General features: G+C 33.4%; 3 long non-coding RNA genes across 3 annotated transcripts; 2 read left to right on the top strand and 1 right to left on the bottom strand.

Annotated features, from left to right (window-relative positions):
• The first annotated feature begins 1440 nt into the window (after positions 1–1440).
• On the top strand, positions 1441–2453 carry LOC128126654 (uncharacterized). Its single transcript, XR_008224620.1, has 2 exons — positions 1441–1984; positions 2143–2453. It is a non-coding gene; the product is annotated as an uncharacterized LOC128126654 (long non-coding RNA).
• A 6078-nt stretch (positions 2454–8531) lies between these two features.
• LOC111901229 (uncharacterized) lies at positions 8532–10222 on the bottom strand. The gene is made up of 3 exons (XR_002853443.3): positions 10118–10222; positions 9035–9092; positions 8532–8937 (listed from the first exon to the last, which is right to left on the bottom strand). It is a non-coding gene; the product is annotated as an uncharacterized LOC111901229 (long non-coding RNA).
• Positions 10223–12386: 2164 nt separating this feature from the next.
• Positions 12387–13310, top strand: LOC128126655 (uncharacterized). The gene is made up of 2 exons (XR_008224621.1): positions 12387–12902; positions 13052–13310. It is a non-coding gene; the product is annotated as an uncharacterized LOC128126655 (long non-coding RNA).
• The last annotated feature ends 9676 nt before the right edge of the window (positions 13311–22986 follow it).

Consider the following 22986-nt stretch of genomic DNA (forward strand, 5'->3'; position numbering starts at 1 on the left):
TCTTTATATGAATAACAATAGTTGAAATAGTGTTTGCAATGAGTCTTTAAAAGCCAAAATGTATTTTTGTATAAGTAAATCCATACTTAAAAAAAAAAACCATGTTTGTAAAGAATCTTTGAATATCATTGAAAACCAAAGTATATTGTTACATAAGCAATTCCATACTTAAAATTGTTTTGAAAGCAACCAAGCCCATGGTTGTAGGAGAGGGATATATATTCTAATTAATGTTATAGTGAGTCCTATAACCGAGCTATGTAACTAAAATGTACCCGTTACAACGCTTCATTGGACATTGTAGTGACAATTATAGACACCTATCACCCGCTTCGATTGATCAGTTAAGGTTGTAGCTAGCAACTGTAGGTGAGGACGTTAACCCCTTATAGATTAAAACATATGTATCTTGCATTGAAGATTAACGGTTGTAGTAGTGTGGGTATGCTAAGTGTTTAGACTCAGCTAATGAATATGTCTCACTAAAATCCCTTAACTAAAAGGTTTGTGAATAGCTCTCAGCCCTAACTTAATTGTGATTAAGTCACTAGGCATAATAAATATCGTTGTATGAGGTTTATTTAAGCTGAGTATATTTGACATGTTTACAAAAGTGTGGTGTGCTCGCTTTTATAAAAATGAATGTTTCAAATCAATGAGCATATAAATAAAAACGTTGTGTACTTAAACATATAAATAAACATGCATAGTAATAGCTTGAATACTTGAAATACTACAGAGTTAAATAACATGCTTGTTATAATATGCAATGTCACATAAAAATCATTTAATTTTGTATCGTCTAGTATTTGTTGTGTGAAATGGTTATTTCACGATAAAATAACCATAATACATAAACTAAAAACTTATACTAGTTTATTCGTAATAATATTGTAATTGTTAAATAATAATATTTTTATAAACAAGATTTATTGTATTTTCTTATAAAAAGGAAATTAATTTGTATAAACAAAATATATAGGCACATGTACCCCAATGCACGTGCGCACGCACGAAAATAATTAAAATATTAAAAAGGGGCTGTAGGCACTCACCTTTGAAGCGTGAGTTCCAATAGTTCAAATTCAGTTTCTTTGAGAAGTTTGACGTGAGAAACAATAAATCCACAATTCTTGAACTTTTAAATACTCTCAGAGCCAATTTGTAACAAATTTGAATTATTAGGGACTGACTTGTAATTTTGCTAAAGTATAGGGGCTTTTTGGTAATTTAATTATCTGGTTTGGACTGTTTTGGTAAAAAAAAATAGCAAACGAGGGGTTGTTTTAAACAAATGGATTCAGTAATTGGGGTTGGGGCTGATTTTGAATAAATAGTTTAACAGTGGGGGCATTTTGGTCCTTTCACACACTAAATGAAATTAGGGCTTAAATTTACATCCCGTGTTTTCGTTTTCTTTGTTTGATCGGGCATATGAAGGAAAAGGAGATACTAATCGAATGCCAAAGCAGTGAACGAAGACGGGAGATGGAGGCTCGCATGGTGCTCAATCCGGATTTGCTTGATCGATCGATCGCGAAGGAGGATGTCGTCTCCGGTGTTTGACGTAGCCGAAGAAGATAAGGATCGAAGCGGCGGGGGAAGAGGCGTACGAGGGTAGCGGCGTTGCTTCCGGTTCCTCGGTCTTGGCAGACCACGAAGAAGGCCGAAGGCAAGAGGAAGCTCGCAGCGACTAATCAGGGGGTTTTTGGGGTCGATTGCTTGCGAAGGCGGTGTTTCCGGGATCGAAAGGGGCCGAAGAGAGGGAAAAGGAAAAGCAGCGAAGCGGCTGGGATTTCGGAAGTGGAGCTCGACGGAAAAGAAGAATGGTGCGATGGGCGAAAAGGGAAAGAGATTCAAGGATTTTCAGATCGATGGTTTGGTATGGCTGTTCTTGGCTGCTCTTCTCCTCGTTCGATCGGAAGTAAACACGAAGGAAATGGGAAACAGTTTGGATTGAAGAGTAAGGACGAAGCAGCAACCGGTAATCCTCTTGATTTTTTTTTTTTTTTTTTTTTTTTTTTTTTTTTTTTTTTTTTTTTTGAAATTTGGCCTCCAATCCAAAGGATGATGACACTGGCAGAATCGATCAAGGGTGTTTTGTTTTCCCTCTCTTTTATTTGGGTTTTGGTGTTTTGACAGGGAATGAAGAAGATGGTGATCAGAAGATGTTGGAGTGTTCTCGTTTTGCTTGCACGATTAATGAAAGGGAATGGCAGCAAGCAACCCATTTCTGGTACGATAGGATAATTGAAAAGTGTTAAGGAAACTTTTAGGCTTTCTTTTTAGTTAAATGAAAACTCCAAACTTGTGCAATTTATTTGAACTATTCGTTTAATTATTTGTGTATTTTGTATAATGTATTTGTTTCATTATGTATGTAATGTGTGTATTTGTTTCATTTGGTATGTCTTATTAAATTATAGTGGTTCAATAATTATGTATTTTGTGTATGTGTTTATTTGTGTATGAATTTATTGATTGGTATGGATGTATATTTTTAATCGATTTAATATACATTCTTATTGTATGTATGTGTATATTGGTTGGAGGCATTTTATACCATAATATTCACTCACTTTCACATTAGAAGTTTTCATGTATGTTTGTAATGTAGATAAAGAAATTGAATATTTATACATAATAAGTGTCCAAATTTTGCAATATGTACTACTAATTGTTATTTGGAAATGTTACATCACACATATATATATATATATATATATATATATATATATATATATATATATATATATATATATATATATTTATTTATTTATTTATTTATTTGGGAAAAGTGAATATACCCTTAATGGTATATACGCTTAGGTATCCAAAATCACTATACTACATCCAAAATCACTATACTACGTCGTTTTGTATATCATATAATACATTCTAATTGTCCAATGTTCTTATAATTTAACTTATAACTTGATTTACTTCCATGATTTTTATAAATTACATATTTATCTTCCTCTTACATAGTTTTCATTTTCAACTACAATATATATAGCCTAGTAGGTGTTCAGCAAAAAAATGTGATGTAAGATAAAGATACTAGTGAAATTTGGAAAATCTTTAAAGTAAATCAAGTTAGGGGTTGAAGTTTAAGAACATTATAACGAATATATCAAACAAAACGACGTATTATAGTATGTTTGGGTACTTAAGCTTATATACCCTTAAGGGTATATTCAATTTTCCCTATTTAGTATTGTTATATAATTTTAATTATATAACATATATGCATTTTGATTACACGACTAATTTAGATCATTTGAAGTCGCATACGACACCCAATATATATATATATATATATATATATATATATATATATATATATATATATATATATATATATTGATATAGTGGCTTTGTCGTTATACGTTTTATAAACTTTATTCATAATAATAATTACAATATAATTTATATATATTTATTTAACGTGATTTATACCTTAATTTGTAACGCCCGTAGATCCGGGCTAGTCAATTTAGAGACGATAGGCGTCAAAAATGACTTTTTGATGGAAGATTATTTAGAAGGATTAATCTTAACCAATTTGTAGTATATGTCACAAGGTTTCTGTGCATATAAAGAACGCCAAAATCCGAGTTATAACGAAGAAGTTATGACCTGTCGAAGTTTCGCGACAGAACCAACACGACACAACGTGACGTAAAAAGTGAATTTACGTTAGAGCGATATTTATCCAAAACAATCTAAATGAGAATTGAAGATCACATCGATAGTAGTCCAACGATAAAAAGACAGATGAAAACGGAGTTCAGATGAAGGAGTTATGAGTTTATAACGGAGTTTTCCTGTCCCGACCTACTAAAAATAATATATAAGTAATATAATTATAATATATTAGAAATAAAGTCAAAATTAGCCAATGAAGTCTAAACGAGAGTTGTAGAGCATAATCTCACATTCGCGTCGATATAAAGAACGTCGAAAACGGAGTTCGTATGCAAAAGTTATGAATTTCTGAAGTTCGGGGCGCGAAACCCCAAAACTGTCAGAGACCACGACGTGGCAAGCAGTGCCACGACGTGGCAAGTCTCCTGACACCTCTGGGAGTCCCCGAGTCCCCCAGATGCAACTTGCGATGACACATGCAGTGACGACCAAGCCCACGACGTGGCAAAAGGTTCCACGACGTGGAAAAGGCCAGTTTTGCCCTATAAATAGATTTGAAGGGCCAACCGAGTTTGGTTGCTCATTCTCTCATCTCTCTCCCATATTACATCGATTTACGTGCACAGAAGTACCCCCGAAGCCCCGGTATCAACCCCGAGACCCGAAGCAAGTTCCGAAGCCCGAAGATCCCGAGAAGAAAAGAGTTTCCGAGCCGAAGCTCTGCCCGCGAAGAATATTACTTCTACAAGCTGTAGTGCTGTCCGATCGTCTTCTGATCAAGTGAGTGTATAGTCACTTTCGTATTACACATAGATATGAAGTATTTTATAAAATACGTGCTATGTGTATATATATTGTTGTTTATATGAGTGAGTGTGTGGTCACTTTCTTCTAACACATAAATATTAAGTATTTGCTATGAAATATGTGCTATGTGTATAATATAAAGTTGTTTATATGTGTGAGTGTGTGGTTACGTTCTTCTAACGCATAGATATGAAGTATTTGCTAAGAAATACGTGTTATGTGTTTATACATTGTTTGCTTATTTAAGATGAGTGTGGAATGGACGTTTTATATAGTTTTTAAATGAGTTAAACTGTATATGTATTTTATATCTACAAATATGACATGGGTATATGAAATATTTGATGTGAGACGAAATAATAAGTATTTGAACTCAATGTGTTCATTAGGTATTTTATAACTCTATGTGTTCACTTGGTATTTTTGGACTCAATGTGTTCATTAGGTATTTTATAACTCTATGTGTTCACTTGGTATTTTGGACTCAATGTGTTCATTAGGTATTTTAGAACTCTATGTGTTCACTTGGTATTTTTGGACTCAATGTGTTCATTAGGTATTTTAGAACTCTATGTGTTCACTTAGTGTTTGAAGTCAATGTGTTCATTAAGTATTTTTGAACTAGATGTGTTCACTTGGTGTTGTTGAACTGAGTATGCTCACTAAGAGTTTTAGAACTAAGTATTCACCAGATGTTTCGAATTAATTGTTCACTAGGAGTATTAGAACTAGGTGTTTGTTAAGTATGTTGAACTAAGTGTTTACCAGTCATAATTTGTGGACCTTGGCAGTGGGGACTTTGTGTCAATTCCTTAGGTCAATCCTTAGGAATAAATGGATAAAGGATAGTTGATTCTTAGGGTAAATCCTTAAGAAATAAAGGAGATAATGGGAATGAGTATTTGGTTTGATTGTTTGATAATTGAATATAATAAATGTATTATTGTGGGTTGAAAACCCTATATGCTCACCAGGGTCCCAAGCCTGACCCACTCAGTTTAATTGTATCACAGGTATCGATACGAAGCTGATTTGCACTGAGAAATTAAAGGAGATGTAAATCACTAGAGTAAATGAATGTATGTTCTGTTTATGCTTATGTGTCTGTATAAGAACATGACATCCCGATGTTTTATTATTTAATGAAAATACATTCTCTTTGAGAAATGTTTTGATAAGTTTTTATCATATCTTGTTTTGGGAACAAATTCCGCAACCGTTTTCTTTAAACGATTACTCTGATCTATAAAACAAAGCATAAACAAATCGGTCTTTTCTGGCCGTGAAAAATGAGGATGTCACATAATTCTCATGCCCTCTCATCGATTATATAAATTTTCTAAAAGTGCTTGCTTAAGGTTCAGGTCGTGGTGATTCCAAAAATGTAGACAAAATTGAATTATGTTATACTGATCTCTGTGAAACGACGTTTAAAGTTTCGCGTTTAATTAAGCTGAAAACGTCTGATTTTTTACTTTTGTAAATACTTTTACAAAAATATTTCAAATATGAAATTAAATATTAGACTATAGCTTGAGTCCAAAAATGCTTTCGGAATTTCCATTTGAGGTGTGCAAGTCCCTCACCGGATAGAAACGGTTTTAGTGGTTTTAAGAAAAACATTATTATACTAGTTTTGGATTCTTAAAACGGTCGTATCTTTTGCATACAAACTCTGTTTTGGATGTTCTTTATATATTTGGAAAAAAGGAAACACGTACTTCGAGACTAAAATGTTTGCTTTGCTCCCAAGGGAGGAAATAAATGATAAAGAGATTGGAATAAATTATGGTGAAACAATTAGAATAAATGACCAAAATGAAATTGGTAATATAAGTGTCATATTTTCTTATTCAATTGCATGTGATATTATGAATGATGATCCTGAACCACAATTTGTCATTGAATGTCAAAAGAGACCTGACTAGGCTAAATGGAAAGAGGTTATGCAAGATGAATTAACTTCTCTTAATAAGAGCAAGATCTTTTGAGACATTATTCTCACACCTCGTGTTGTGAAACCATTAGGATATAGATGGATCTTCGTACGAAAAAGAAATGAGAAAGACAAAATTGTAAGATATGTGGTTAGGCTTGTGGCTCAAGGTTTCTCACAAAGGCCTGGAATTGATTATGAAAAAACCTATTCTATTGTAATGGATGTAACCACTTTTAGATATTTAATCAGCCTAACATCAATTGAAAATTTAGAGATGCATCTTATGGGTGTTGTTACAACTTACTTGTATGAATCACTTGATAGTGATATCTATATGAATATCCCTGAAGGATTTAAAATGCCTAAAGAATTATGTACAAAACCCAAAGAAATGCATTCTATAAAACTACAAAGATCTTTATATGGGTTAAATCAATCTAGACACATGTGGTACAATCATTTAAGCAAGTAAAGGTTATAAAAATAACACTATTTGTCCATGCGTATTTATTAAGAAAATAACATCCAAATATGTGATAATTATTGTCTATGTTGATGATCTAAGCATTACTAGGACGAATAAAGAAATCCTTGAAGTGATTGAACTTTTGAAGAAAGAATTTGAAATGAAAGACTTTGGAAAAACCAAATATTGTCTTGGTTTATAGATCGAGCATATGCCTAATGGAATACTTGTGCACCAATCGAATTACATAGAAAGAGTCTTGAAATGTTTAAATATGGACAATGCAACAAACCTTTTTACGAACGAACTTTCTACGACAATCTTCATAAAGTATGTACATGGCATTAGAATGAGACATCTGCACAACATATCTACCCTAATAAATGAAAATAATTTTGTCACATGTCATACTTTCATTCATTTTGCTAGATGTCATACTCTCATTCATTTTGCTACATGTCATTTTGTGGTTATTTTGAATTAACTTTTATTCCACATGTAATTTTGTGGATTTCTATTTTATTAAATTCCATATTATATTTAAATTTAATAATAAATGCATATAAATTTCATTAATAGACTTTCCTTATAATTTCAAAATTACTAAAATAAAAGCTCATTAATTTGCTTTGGTTATTTATCTAAATTATTTGTTTAAATTTAAAAAAAGAAAAAACACTTTATTTTTAATAATTCAATATTTTTTTTTTTATTTTTCTTATAAATTCAAATTTCTCAAATGTTTAAACATATTTAATTGTTTTAAATACATCCATGTAATACACGGGGTTCACCCCTAGTAGTATAATAAATGTCTAGATGAGGGGAAGTCAATTATACATTGCACTCTTTTTCCGTTAACTAAAGTTTTTTCCCATTGAGTTTTTTTTAGCGAGGTTTTTAATGAGGCAGTACTTCAAAGTTGAACGCTAAATTTTAAATTGTGTCATCAGGAGGGAGTGTTGTAAATAATTGATGAATGACACAAATAATTGGTGCATTAGTAAAAGTTAGCACTACTAGTTGCGTAGAGATATAAAGAGTAACATATCTAATATAAACATCCCTATGTTGTAAAGAATGTGATACAACATAGGTTATACTTTTTCATAAGTGACATAACTTTTATATTATCTCTAACTCTTCTTTCTTCTCCATTAAAGTTCTTAACAAAGTTACTTGTTTGGTTTAATTTAAAGTTACCTTAATTACGTTGAATTTATATATATATATATATATATATATATATATATATATATATATATATATATATATATATATATATATAAGTTTTAAACTATTAAATTTATTTAAATTTTATTTTCTTTTAACATTTTTAATACTTTTATAATCATTTAATGTAATTTAAAATTATTATAATAAGAGTAAATTATATGACGGTCCATATGGTTTAAGGTAATTTGTATATTTGGCTCATAATCTTTTTTTAAACTTGGTCCATCCACGTGGTTTGGTTTTATTTCGATTTTGGTCACTGGTTGCATTTAAATGACTTAGACCTACCCACCTTACCCCTATCAATACCCTCTCCTTTCTCGTTTCTCTCTTGCTTGCTCTAATCTCTCACGTTCAGTTCCACAACATCAACTTTATCTCCTCCATCCTTGTAACGTCCCAAAAATACTAAGTAATTTTTTTCTTTAAGTCAACCGAAAACAACTATTTATTCATTCCAAAAGCCCAATCAAAGTATAAAATGAATCAAATAGTTATTAGAGTACAAAACATGCCATAGCATGCGAAACACTTGTGGATGCAATGAAATCACGTCGAGATCTTCCCATTGGAATCAAAAGTACTTGGAACACACAAATGAAACCGTAAGCACAAAGCTTAGTGATTTCCACAAAATACCGCATACCATACATACATATCAGCTCGAAGCTGTAATGAGGCTATTTCACCCCAAATCCATTTCAACTCAATCAATGTTTTTCAACCGAACGAGTCTATTTCACCCCCGGGTCTATGCCTCCCTCGAGTCTATTTGAACTCGATCGATTTTTTCCTGCCGAAAAAGTATACTTTACCCCCGAGTAGCTGAGTCTATTTCACCCTACAAACACATAACATACATGTATATCAACATTAATCACAAAGAGAACAAGCACATAATAACACTTAGTGTCCTACACTACTATGAGAAGACTCACCTCGATAGATAAATGAATAGATATCACACACGATCTTCTGGTGGTAAAATCTCTCCCACTAAACATATACAAAACCAAACTCTAATTAATAATTATGGTGGTAATCGATAATCAAGGGCCCTAATTATATTTTCTCTTTCTAAGGTAAAAGACAATTTTACCCTCCAAAGGCTAGACCCCACTCATCTTGACCAAAAGTCAAATTTTGACCAATTACACACTCTGGTGCTACGCCTTGCGTACACAACGCTCTATGTGCTGCGTAGAACCTCAGATGGAAGGATCAGGGAACCATCAGGCTACGTTGGGGGTAGCTGAATTTACGTCCTCTATACAATGTTGTTAAGTCACTTCCATTTTTAGCTCTTAATCTATAAAGACCAACCACCTATTGCTTAGATATGGTCCTAATAAACATCTAAACTGATAAAGTTCCTAACTTTATGTATTTGCATGGCTAAATAGAGCTCAAATCCAAACCCTAGTTTCCTAACACCTTCTAATGTCCAAAAACACATGGATGGGTGAATGAAACAACCAAGATCCTATTTTTATGACTTATCAACCTTATAGACAACAATAAATGACAACCAGAAGGTAGTAACTCATACTCACAAGACTCAAGATTATGGGAAAAAAGAACATGAAAACTAAGAAGCTAATAAGATCTATTACATGGATCAGCAAGGTACAAGCTTTATACCTTCTGGAGCTGAATAATGCAATGTAGGCTCTATATCTACAAGCTTGAGCTTAACAAATTTTCAAGGATGGACTTCTCTTTCTTCACAATGCACTAAAAACACACAAAATGCTCAAATCTTGCTCAAGAGGATTAGAGATTCGAGATGGTGGCTATGGAAGTGGAGGTTGAACATAAGAAGGGCCTCAAAGGTTTAAGGTCCTTAAATAGGGCTCAAAATCCCACAATTACAGTTTGAACCCCGTGCACTTATGCCTTACGTAGGTAATAAAACTCTCGCATGGATTTAATAAATTACGCCTTGCATAATTGGTTATCTATGCCCCACGCAGAACCATAATTCCCAAAATAATAAGCTTTAATAACATACAGAAATGTACCTGAGGAATGGGTGTTACAATCCTCATTCTTCACCTCTAAATGCATCTCCCCCTCCATCTTCACCATCGACTTGCATCTTCTTCATCCTCCATCTCCACCAGCCACCTGCATTAGTAGAATTGCCTATTTGTGACCTAATTATTGTTGTAGATCAATTGTAGGTTTGAATGAAATTTCACCAAAAAGGTTTGATTTTTGCATCATTGATGGACCCCGATCCCAAAAAAGGTTCCGACTTTTTTGCATCCAAGTTCATTTGATTTAGTTAGTGTTCCTTTTTAAACTATATTCAAGAGTAATGGCATCAAAACATGTCGTTGTTTATATTAATTGAGTTCAATTTCCCATATAACAATGTCTACAAGATAACATACACTATCATAAACAATATTTTTCAGAAAATGCAACAAATTTGATATATTTCCAATTTTACCCACATCAAAAAGTGAAATTCTTTTATTTATGTATAATTTAAGATTTACAATAAGTTATTATTAAATATAGTTGACAAAACCAAGATCTAGCTCAAGTTTATTGATGATTATTGAGGCACAAAATGACAGAACAAACCTGTAAGTAATCAACATAAGGGGCATGTTTATATTCTATGAAATACACTTGATCCTTCTACAACTGTTTGAGCTTAGTTTGGAGTAGATTTATGCGAATGACAACGAATGTCACCCTCAACCGAAGCGGTGGAACACATTAGGCTGTGCGACTATGTTCATGGATAACAGGTAAACTGAATATATATCACAAGTACAACAATAAAAAAAATAACATTCGAGTTCAATCCTGATATTTAAATAAAAGGTTTTTACATATAATAATAATAATAATAATAATACATGAATTGCCTTAACAGATAAACATATAATACAACATCAAGTAAAGTAGGTCACCTGTAATCCAATCCGTCTTGAACGTTTGTTTAGTGATATCCTGAGAATACATGTAGTTTTGAGGGTCAACAGATGGTTGGTGAGAGTTACAAGTTTTCTGTTTAACCATAGTAATAGTTTTAAAAAGTCTAAAAAGTATTATCTTTATATGAATAACAATAGTTGAAATAGTGTTTGCAATGAGTCTTTAAAAGCCAAAATGTATTTTTGTATAAGTAAATCCATACTTAAAAAAAAACCATGTTTATAAAGAATCTTTGAATATCATTGAAAACCAAAGTATATTGTTACATAAGCAATTCCATACTTAAAATTGTTTTGAAAGCAACCAAGCCCATGGTTGTAGGAGAGGGATATATATTCTAATTAATGTTATAATGAGTCCTATAACCGAGCTATGTAACTAAAATGTACCCCTTACAACGCTTCATTGGACATTGTAGTGACAATTATAGACACCTATCACCCGCTTCGATTGATCAGTTAAGGTTGTAGCTAGCAACTGTAGGTGGGGACGTCAACCCCTTATAGATCAGTACATATGTATCTCGCTTTGAAGATTAACGGTTGTAGTAGTGTGGGTATGCTAAGTGTTTAGACTCAGCTAATGAATAATGTCTCACTAAAATCCCTTAACTAAAAAGTTTGTGAATAGCTCTCAGCCCTAACTTAATTGTGATTAAGTCACTAGGCATAATAAATATCGTTGTATGAGGTTTATAAAAGCCAAGTATATTTGACATGTTTACAAAAGTGTGGTGGGCTCGCTTTTATAAAAATGAATGTTTCAAATTAATGAACATATAAATAAAAACGTTGTGTACTTAAACATATAAATAAACATGCATAGTAATAGCTTGAATCTTTGAAATACTACAAAGTTTAATAACGTGCTTGTTATAATATGCAATGTCATGTAAAAATCAAATAAGGGGCTGTAGGCACTCACCTTTGAAGCGTGAGTTCCAATCGTTCAAATTCGGTTTCTTTGAGAAGTATGACGTGAGAAAGCGTAACTCCACAATTCTTGAACTTTTAAATACTCTCAGGGCCAATTTGTAACAAATTTGAATTATTAGGGACTGACTTGTAATTTTGCTAAAGTATAGGGGCTTTTTGGTAATTTAATTATCTGGTTTGGACTGTTTTGGTAAAAAAAAAATAGCAAACGAGGGGTTGTTTTAAACAAATGGATTCAGTAATTGGGGTTGGGGCTGATTTTGAATAAATAGTTTAACAGTGGGGGCATTTTGGTCCTTTCACACACTAAATGAAATTAGGGCTTAAATTTACATCCCGTGTTTTCGTTTTCTTTGTTTGATCGGGCATATGAAGGAAAAGGAGATACTAATCGAATGCCAAAGCAGTGAACGAAGACGGGAGATGGAGGCTCGCATGGTGCTCAATCCGGATTTGCTTGATCGATCGATCGCGAAGGAGGATGTCGTCTCCGGTGTTTGACGTAGCCGAAGAAGATAAGGATCGAAGCGGCGGGGGAAGAGGCGTACGAGGGTAGCGGCGTTGCTTCCGGTTCCTCGGTCTTGGCAGACCACGAAGAAGGCCGAAGGCAAGAGGAAGCTCGCAGCGACTAATCAGGGGGTTTTTGGGGTCGATTGCTTGCGAAGGCGGTGTTTCCGGGATCGAAAGGGGCCGAAGAGAGGGAAAAGGAAAAGCAGCGAAGCGGCTGGGATTTCGGAAGTGGAGCTCGACGGAAAAGAAGAATGGTGCGATGGGCGAAAAGGGAAAGAGATTCAAGGATTTTCAGATCGATGGTTTGGTATGGCTGTTCTTGGCTGCTCTTCTCCTCGTTCGATCGGAAGTAAACACGAAGGAAATGGGAAACAGTTTGGATTGAAGAGTAAGGACGAAGCAGCAACCGGTAATCCTCTTGATTTTTTTTTTTTTTTTTTTTTTTTTTTTTTTTTTTTTGAAATTTGGCCTCCAATCCAAAGGATGATGACACTGGCAGAATCGATCAAGGGTGTTTTGTTTTCCCTCTCTTTTATTTGGGTTTTGGTGTTTTGACAGGGAATGAAGAAGATGGTGATCAGAAGATGTTGGAGTGTTCTCGTTTTGCTTGCACGATTAATGAAAGGGAATGGCAGCAAGCAACCCATTTCTGGTACGATAGGATAATTGAAAAGTGTTAAGGAAACTTTTAGGCTTTCTTTTTAGTTAAATGAAAACTCCAAACTTGTGCAATTTATTTGAACTATTCGTTTAATTATTTGTGTATTTTGTATAATGTATTTGTTTCATTATGTATGTAATGTGTGTATTTGTTTCATTTGGTATGTCTTATTAAATTATATTGGTTCAATAATTATGTATTTTGTGTATGTGTTTATTTGTGTATGAATTTATTGATTGGTATGGATGTATATTTTTAATCGATTTAATATACATTCTTATTGTATGTATGTGTATATTGGTTGGAGGCATTTTATACCATAATATTCACTCACTTTCACATTAGAAGTTTTCATGTATGTTTGTAATGTAGATAAAGAAATTGAATATTTATACATAATAAGTGTCCAAATTTTGCAATATGTACTACTAATTGTTATTTGACAAAACTGGAAATTTGGTCATTGTGGTTTTCAAAACCTTTGGATGGGGTTCAAAAAGTTTTCAGCTTGCATGGAAGGTCAAAAATGAAGGTTTTTCTGGGTTTTTGGTCAAAAAAACTTAAAAAGACGATTATGCCCTTTTTTTTTTTTCTTTTTTGTATTTTTTATAATTATTCTAATGCTGTTTTAATTAAAAAATAAAGAAAAAAGCAAAAAAGTATCCCCCCCCTCTCTCTCTCTCTCTCTCTCTCTCTCTCTCTTCGTCTTCTCAAAAATCTCATCTGCGTTTTTTATCATCATCCCGATCGGCCCTTTTGCGATTATGATGGTTGTTTATTTGGAAATCTATGAAGAATACGGAGGATGTAGATGGAATTTTTGTCCCTGTTAAATCCTACGATCTACCATGGTTTCTCTTCAAGAATCTCCCAAATCATCTTCTTCTACGTCTTTTAATTAACATGATTACAACAAGATAGTTTCGCTGATAAACAGATAGAAAGCTTGAGAGATAGTGACAGACCATAGTTTCTTCACCATCGTCATCTCACCTCCTACATGCCCTTTTTCACTATCATCACCACTGAACATCCTCTCCGATTGAGGTACTGAGGAAAAGGAAGAAAAGCTTGAGACATTGTGACGAGCCCTAATTTTTGACCAGTTCTTAAGAACCCTAATTTCATGGATCAGACTTGTTCACATCGACCTCAGGGATGATGGATGCCGGCAAAGGACAAGACTGGGCCTTGCGCTTCAAGTATTGTACCACAAGTTCTTCATCCGTCGGGTGGAACCTGAACCCAGGTGGCAGTCTCAGGACACCGTTTTTCACAAAATTCAGCTTCTCCATCTCTCGATACTAATTTCACCAACGAATTAAATCAAAAAACACTACAACCTTTGATCGATTAACCCAATTTACATCTTGAAAATCCCATTTGAAATCGACTAGAATCGAACAAGAAGAAGAAGGGAGGAGGAGGAGTAAATAGGAATGGGTATGTGAACAAGTCTTGAATAAATCGCAACCAGACCATCATCAACCTTCGTCTTCATAGTAAAACATAGGTGCATCCCTTACGCAGGTCCGTTCATCGGAGAGCCATAAAACAACCACCACTACTGTAACACTACCGACGATTTGATGGAGCCAAAACACCGCAACGATCGTTCATACAGATGGATTGAAAATCGATTGTTTTTAGAGATTGAGATACACATGGGGGTTTTGAGAGATCGATTCTCTATATGTGTTAGTTTTGTCGGAGAGCTCAAGAGATGTGTGTGTGTGTCTTAAGGCGTGTTGGTTCAGAGAGAGAGAGAGAGAGGGTGGGGATACTTTTTTTTTTCTTTTTTTTTTATTTTTATTTTTTAATTAAAACATCATTAGAATAATTATAAAAAATAAAAAAAAGAAAATAAAAGGGCATAATCGTCTTTTTAAGTTTTTTTGGACCAAAAACCCAGAAAAACCTTGATTTTGGACCTTCTATGCAAGCTGGAAACTTTTTGGACCCCATCCAAAGGTTTTTGAAAACCACAAGGACCAAATTTGCAGTTTTGTCTTGTTATTTGGAAATGTTACATCACATATATAAAAATTTATATATATATATATATATATATATATATATATATATATACTACCTTATAAAAGAAATCCTACTATTTCTATAAATAGATCCAATAAAATAATATTATTTTTTTAAGACGTTCAACTCTCTAAGCATAAAGTACAACTAATCATGAATAAAATAATATTAAATTTTAATCTGATTACCTTTGAAATCTTATCTCTTCTAAAAATTTGACCCGATCTCTTATCCAATTAAAATAAAACAAATTATCCATTATATAGGCCATTTTATTTGTAATTTTTTTTAAGCTTTATTTATTGTTTATGTCCTCTAATAGAAATTGACCAATCAGTTGTAAAATCAAATACTTTGTTTAATATTAAAAAAAATATCTATGTATGATTTATGACTAATAGAAAATTAGTTTTCCATTTGTTATTCATGTTCCATAAAATATGGTTGTATTAATTTTATTATTTTTCGTTTTAAAACTTTAGATATTAAAGTGGATAATAGGATATATCCGTTTAGACTTATCTGTATCAAGCAAACCGGGTTGTTAAGATTAACTTTGATTCTCCCTTTTATTAACTTTATCAATACTAATAAAGGTATAAGCAAGTCACTTCGTATGGATGTGTCCTGATTTCTAAAATGAAGGACTATAAACGTACACTACACACCAAAATATTTAGTTTCTTTTGTATTGCGAGGGTTACATTTATTTGTTGCCGTAAAACCGATCGATAACAATATGCATATGTTTTGTGTTACTTGAAATCTAACATGTTTCCGTATAGAACTTATTGCCGAATGAGAAACTATTTTTCGCCGCCGCTTTGCGCGGGTCTACGGCTAGTATATATATATATATATATATATATATATATATATATATATATACACACACACACTATATTATTAAGGATATTGCCCATTTCTTGAAAATTAAGAAGTACAATACCTATTACCTCATGTACAATAGTATTAAGCTTATAATCACATAGTATAGCTATACACGGTATTAGGTATTAGATGGTACCCTAATATTCTCTCTACACACAATAACCGCCGTCATAAAATAGAAACCCTATTCTTTCCGTCTCCTTCCTACACACAACACTACTCACCAAATCAAAGCCACCTGAGATGGACCCTAAAACTTCAATCAAGATTTTGGGTTCTTGCAATGGATTAGTATGTTTAATCGATGACACACGTGACATAATCATCTACAACCCATCAACCAGAAGACATTTCAAGCCATTTCAATCACCTCAAAAAGTTCTTCATTGCTCAAACCGGATCGAATTCGTGTATGGATTTGGGTGTGCATAAAAAAAACCCTAATCGACCGAGCATATGGTGGCGAGCGTCCACCACTACCTCCTTTGCGCAAATACATGATCCACGTCACTTGCCAAGCTTAAAATTGGTCCAAATTGCTTTTGCAATCTTATGTGATTTTGTGGAGAGGATGACAAGCCGGAAGTGACAGAGTTAAAGAGTATAAGTCGAGGTAGACATGGAGGATTAAAAAAAATCGAAGGTTGGAGAGGGAAATCAAAATGACAGAGGTAGAAAGTTAGAGCTTGGAGAGGAAAATTGGAGTCGGAGATGATGAATACGACGGAGTTGTGCGAGGATTCTCCTCCGATTTTTCTTACTCCACATCCCTAAAGCTATTGTTAACCCCAATGAAATCAACCCTATTTTTTTGCCAAAAGTTAAATATATCGAGTGTTTGTTGATGTTAATTAACCACTCTTATTTATTCTTGAAGTATCTTTCTACAGTTTTCCCAAAATACTCAATCATGAAGCATATTTACAAACATTAATGGAGAAACTATATACCATTTTTTTTGACCTAAAACACAAAATTTCTTGTTTACATGAGTATTTTGAGAGAGAGATAGAAAGTGAGAGAGAAGATTAGTTGGATTTTTTCGTTAGTTAAGATGGGGTGATCGAAGATTCTTGTAATGGGGATTTTGTGCAACACTACCCTCATAATTCTTGAATTCAAACAATTTTTTTTTTTTTTTTTTTTTTTTTTTTTTGTACTTAACAAGCTGTAGTAACAAATAATGATTTTGGGTTGACTGTGGTAAGGTTTCCAACTTTACCTAATATTTGTTCTTACATGTATTTTTTCCTGCTTTCTTTGATTATTTTCAGGAAAAAATGGGCAATATCCTTCAGACTAATATTTGTTCTTACATGTATTTTTTCCTGCTTTCTTTGATTATTTTCAGTCAAAGAAACCATGGAAGGCTAATGGAGAGGTAAGACTTTCTTTTATATTTCAGAGTGTTCTTGATTATGTCATATATAACCACTGTAATTTGCTTTTACTTGATACAAACTATCGATTGACAATGGCTTGAACAAGTTAGTGAACAAGCCTGACAAACAGCTCTTTTGTGATGAAATTATAAAGTGAAATCATCTAAATTGTAAAATCCTTGCTGTAACTATTTCCTCTAACCTAACATTTGATTACAATTTGTTGTTATATATATATATATATATATATATATATATATATATATATATATATATATATATATATATATATATATATATATTGTAAAATAAAGTATGAACTATTAGATGAAATTCCAAATGTAGACTCAACTTCTGTCGTATTGTATGACTATGCACTAGCAAGAAACTATCCGTTGAAATGAACTATTCGACACAAAATAGTCTACCAAATGGACGCAATGCATAGCTCACGTCTAAAGGAAACTAATCATCACTGATAAAACTATCTTCCGAAAGAAACTCTTTGCCGCCCGGCGCTTAGCGCGGGTAAACGACTAGTATATATATATATATATATTTATTTATTTATTTATTTATTTATTTATTTGGGAAAAGTAAATATACCCTTAATGGTATATAAGCTTAGATATCCAAACTCACCATACTACGTCGTTTTGTATCATATAATACATTCTAATTGTCCAATGTTCTTATAATTTAACTTATAACTTGATTTACTTCCATGATTTTTATAAATTACATATTTATCTTCCTCTTACATAGTTTTTTCAACTACAATATATATAGCCTAGTAGGTGTTCAACAAAAAGATGTGATGTAAGATAAAGATAATAGTGAAATTTGGAAAATCTTTAAAGGGATTGAAGTTTAAGAACATTATAATGAATATATCAAACAAAACGACGTATTATGGTATGTTTGTGTACCTAAGTTTATATACCCTTAAGGGTATATTCACTTTTCCCTATTTAGTATTGTTATATAATTTTAATTATATAACATATATGCATTTTGATTACACGACTAATTTGGATCATTTGAAGTCGCATACGACACCATATATATATATACATATATATATATATATATATATATATATATATATACATACATACATACACACATACATAGTGGCTTTGTCATTATACGTTTTATAAACGTTATTCACAATAATAACTACAATAGAATTTTTATATATATTTATTTATCATGATTTATACCTCAATTCTCGTGCCCTCTCATCGATTATATAAATTTTCTAAAAGTGCTTGCTTAAGGTTCAGGTCGTGGTGATTCCAAAAATGTAGACATAATTGAATTATGTTATACTGATCTCTGTGAAACGACGTTTAAAGTTTCGCATTTAATTAAGTTGAAAACGTCTTATTTTTGACTTTTGTAAATACTTTTACAAAAATATTTCAAATATAAAATTAAATATTAGGCTATAGCTTGAGTCCAAAAATGCTTTCGAAATTTCCATTTGCGGTGTGCAAGTCCCTCACAGGATAGAAACGGTTTTAGTGGTTTTAAGAAAAACATTATTATACTGGTTTTGGATTCTTAAAACGGTCGTATCTTTTGCATACAAACTTTGTTTTGGATGTTCTTTATATTTTTGGAAAAAAGGAAACACGTACTTCGAGGCTAAAATGTTTGTTTTGCTCACAACTGCTTAATACGAAATTTCAGGTTTTCACACGCATTCCTTGGGTTGTAGTTTTGAGCTATTTGATTTATTTTCCATATTACATATTTGGAAGTAAGATATCATTTGGGATCTTATAATAGTTGAAATAACTCATTTATTTTACATTAGATATATTAAAACTCAATGAGTCAAATTACCAAGAGACTTACTGTGAACTTGACCGTTCACAGTCTTGGACCTAAATTCCGGGATGTCACAACTAATATACCGTTTGTTCATGATTTATTGGATTACACCAAAAAAATACACCAGGTCAACCGAAAATGTTTTAAACTGATAATCGACGCATAATCAAGTCTATATTTGACCATAAGAGATTATAAAAACTACCTAACATTTATCATGTAAAGAGCACTACAAAATCCATTTCCACCGATAAAGTCATCCTAAAGTATTATTTTCCAAAAGAAAACAGATAACCAACCACAAATTAAGCAATGTTGGTATGTGTATTTGGGGAGGGGTTTTCAAGAAAACTAGTAATCATATAGGAAAAAGGTGGAAATGAAAAGCTACATAAAAGTTACTTTAAACTCATGATAAAGCAAATGCTATAATATCGCTTCTCTTATGCATTTCATCAAACACCTATTAGGCATCATCATAAAACATAAATTTCTTAACATCTTTCATCATTTACCTACTTCAAGCATATAAAAGCATTATGTAACGTCGTAAAAATTAAGACTAAAAATTTCGAATTTTAAATTAATAAAACCAGTATCTAAAACATCTTAAAGACCATGGTGAATCAAGGTGTATCAATGATATCCAAATACATCAGAATAATATAAATTGCGGAACGATGTCATGTGTGTACTGCAATCATCACGGGCTCTTCCCATTCGAACCAGAAGTACCTGAAACATAAACTGGAAACCTTAAGCACAAAGCTTAGTGAGTTCCCCAAAATACCACATATCATACATATAAAACATATAATGGGCCCCACCCGACATCGAGCCCTGCTCAGTAAACAGATATGTCCATCATCTGGCCCCGCCTGGTATACATATAAACATATAAACATATAATCACACAAACACATGCAATGATCACAAAGATAATAGTATACATGATAGTCATCGGGCCCCGCCCGATAAATATATAAACACATAACACATACAAGAGTCACGCAGACAACTAGCATCCTAACATATCAAACCATAGGCTAAAATTGGTTCCTTTGACCTGCTAAACATAGTGAGGAAACTCACCTCTAGCTGTTGAATCTCCTAAATAAATCCCAGTCTGTTGGTCCGAAAATCTCCGCGCTAACATCATCAAATAATATCCAATTAATAATTGGATCTCGACCCATAATCAAAAATCTAAGTTACTTGACCAATATCTAGGGTAAAAGACCATTTTATCCTTTTTCTTACTTGGCCCAAAACCAAGGCCCAACCTATTTGCTCCAAAAGCCCAAATTCATAAATGGAATCACAAGGCCAAGTAAGGCCCAACTTCCAAATTGGGCCCAAAAATCATCATGGACCTAATCCCAAGAAAGTCCACAGTCTAACCATGGACCAAATTCAGAAGTCCAATGGCCATCAAGGCCTAAACCCTAAAAGCCTAAGATAAGGCTCAAACCCGAGAAAGTCAAACCGAAAGTCAATATGCTGAGTACGTGGGGGGTACTCAACTTGTATGCTTAGCGTACTCCTTACGGGGCCAGTATGCGCAACGTACCAGCTGGGTACGCCCAACATACTCCCTAGGTTATCAACCTAACCCATTAAACATTTATTTGGTTAAGACAACATGCTAAACTCTCAGATCTGATTCTAAACGGCGACTTAATACGTAAAGTTGGCAACTTTACATCCATGCATGACTTAATGGGGCCCAACACTAAAAAAGAAGCTTAATAAGGCTCTTAATACTTGCATGGACCACTATCTGTTGGGTTATTTTTTGTTGTGTTAATAATGTTTTGTTATGTTTATAGTCCATCTTTTGTAACGAGTTGGGCCTGTCCACCCGGTTATTAATGTGCCAGGGTTAAACTATTTATAGTGCATGCATGCACCGTGATTAGTATCGATTATACTTACCCTAAACTGCCTTTACAGTAGAAGCTCTTTATCGAGCTCTTCTAAGGCAGTGGTTTTTAATCATTAAACACATTTTTGATCATTGTGTTCTTGGGTTTGATTCATATACCTATTTAGATTCTATCGATCTACTATTTTTATTCCAACAATTGGTATCAGAGCGGGATATTGTGTAAATCATATGCAACTCTTCTGTCAAAGTGTTATTAGGGTTTTTCCACTTTTATTGGATATGTTCTGGCCGTCTACATTGTTTTGATCGATTGTTTACGTTGGATCTTGATCTTTAATACGCCCTAAACTATTTTCTAGTATAGACATCTGATTCTTTACAAGTTTAAAGTGAATCGACAACATGCAACCAGAAGATCCATACACTCTTTATTTTAATCTTTCAAGCAACATCGGATCCACTACTAGGATCCCTGTTCTCTTCCCTCATGAAAATCTGGGCGTTGCATTTTGAGGATTACGTCCTAGGTCTTGAAGATAATGGTTCCTTGATATGGGAAGCCATGACTGTGTAGACGTTCATACATACTGGTACAAGAAGGGTTATTAAAACTCAATCCGATTACAACAATCTTCTTCTCCAAGTAAAAGACATTCCACGGGACGAAAAAGAAAAGTTAATTAGTAATATCAAGGCAATGAGGATAATTAGGTTTGCTTTGCCTTTAGACATGTTTCATCAGGTGAGTTCCTGTGATACAACGAAAGAGATATGGGACAGGCTGAGAGAACTCTACTCGAGTGATGCTGATATTGAGCATTCTATTCAGACGCTACTTCTTTTAGAATTTGGAGCCTTTATCCAGAAGCCTGAGAAAAAATTGGATCAAACGTTCAACCTATACAACCATCTATTAAATAAGATGGTAAAACATAAGATAGGACGTGAACTAATAGAACAAAAGGTCACATTCATGAATGGCTTGAAGTAAGAATGGAAAGAAGTGGTGTCAACTGTTAAAGCACACAAACAATTCAAAAGCTACTCCTTAGCAAAACTAGTGGGGATTCTTAGATCCCACGAGGATGAAGTGGCAAAGGAAGCAAGGATAATGTCTGGGATGGGATCTTTAGCCCTAGTTGCGAAGGGAAAGAAAGCTATAGAAGAAGAAGGTTTGGAGTTTGATCTCTCCGACTGCAAGCTCACAAAGGAGGAATACACACTAATGGTGTCAAACCCCAGAAAGTTTGCAAAGAAGAACTTTGGACGCTCCAAAAATAGGAATTGGCAAGGGAGTTATAGTTCTGACAAGGTGAAGGAAGAAAGCTTTAAAAACTCGCCGAAGGATGAGGTCAAGAAGGATAATAAGCTTGTAGGAGATTCTGGATATGAAGGTAATTACTGTCATGGAAAGAATCATTTGGCAAAAGAGTGTATGTTGAAAAGGCTAAATGAGAAGAAGGACGAAGGATAGAAAGATGAAGCTTACTATCTTTGGAAGATAGAAGAGCTTAGAAAGAAGAAGAACGCAGATAATGCTAAGTCTGCTTTAATTGTGCAGGAAGATGATGATGAGTTCGGAAGAGTCGAAGTGTGGTCAATCGATTCGGAGGATGAAGAAGTACGCAGACCCACACATGGCTAGTGCTTTGTCGCAAAGGACGAGTTCCCTAAGTACGAGGGAAAGTGTTTGATGGTTTGTAGTGACTTTTCAGATCAAAGAGGATACACCACTGATAGCGGCAACACTTCGGACAACTATTTCACCGCGAAACCGGTCTCTGAGCAGATCAGT

This window comes from Lactuca sativa, chromosome 6, assembly GCF_002870075.4.
Source record: "Lactuca sativa cultivar Salinas chromosome 6, Lsat_Salinas_v11, whole genome shotgun sequence".
Lineage (NCBI taxonomy): Eukaryota > Viridiplantae > Streptophyta > Magnoliopsida > Asterales > Asteraceae > Lactuca > Lactuca sativa.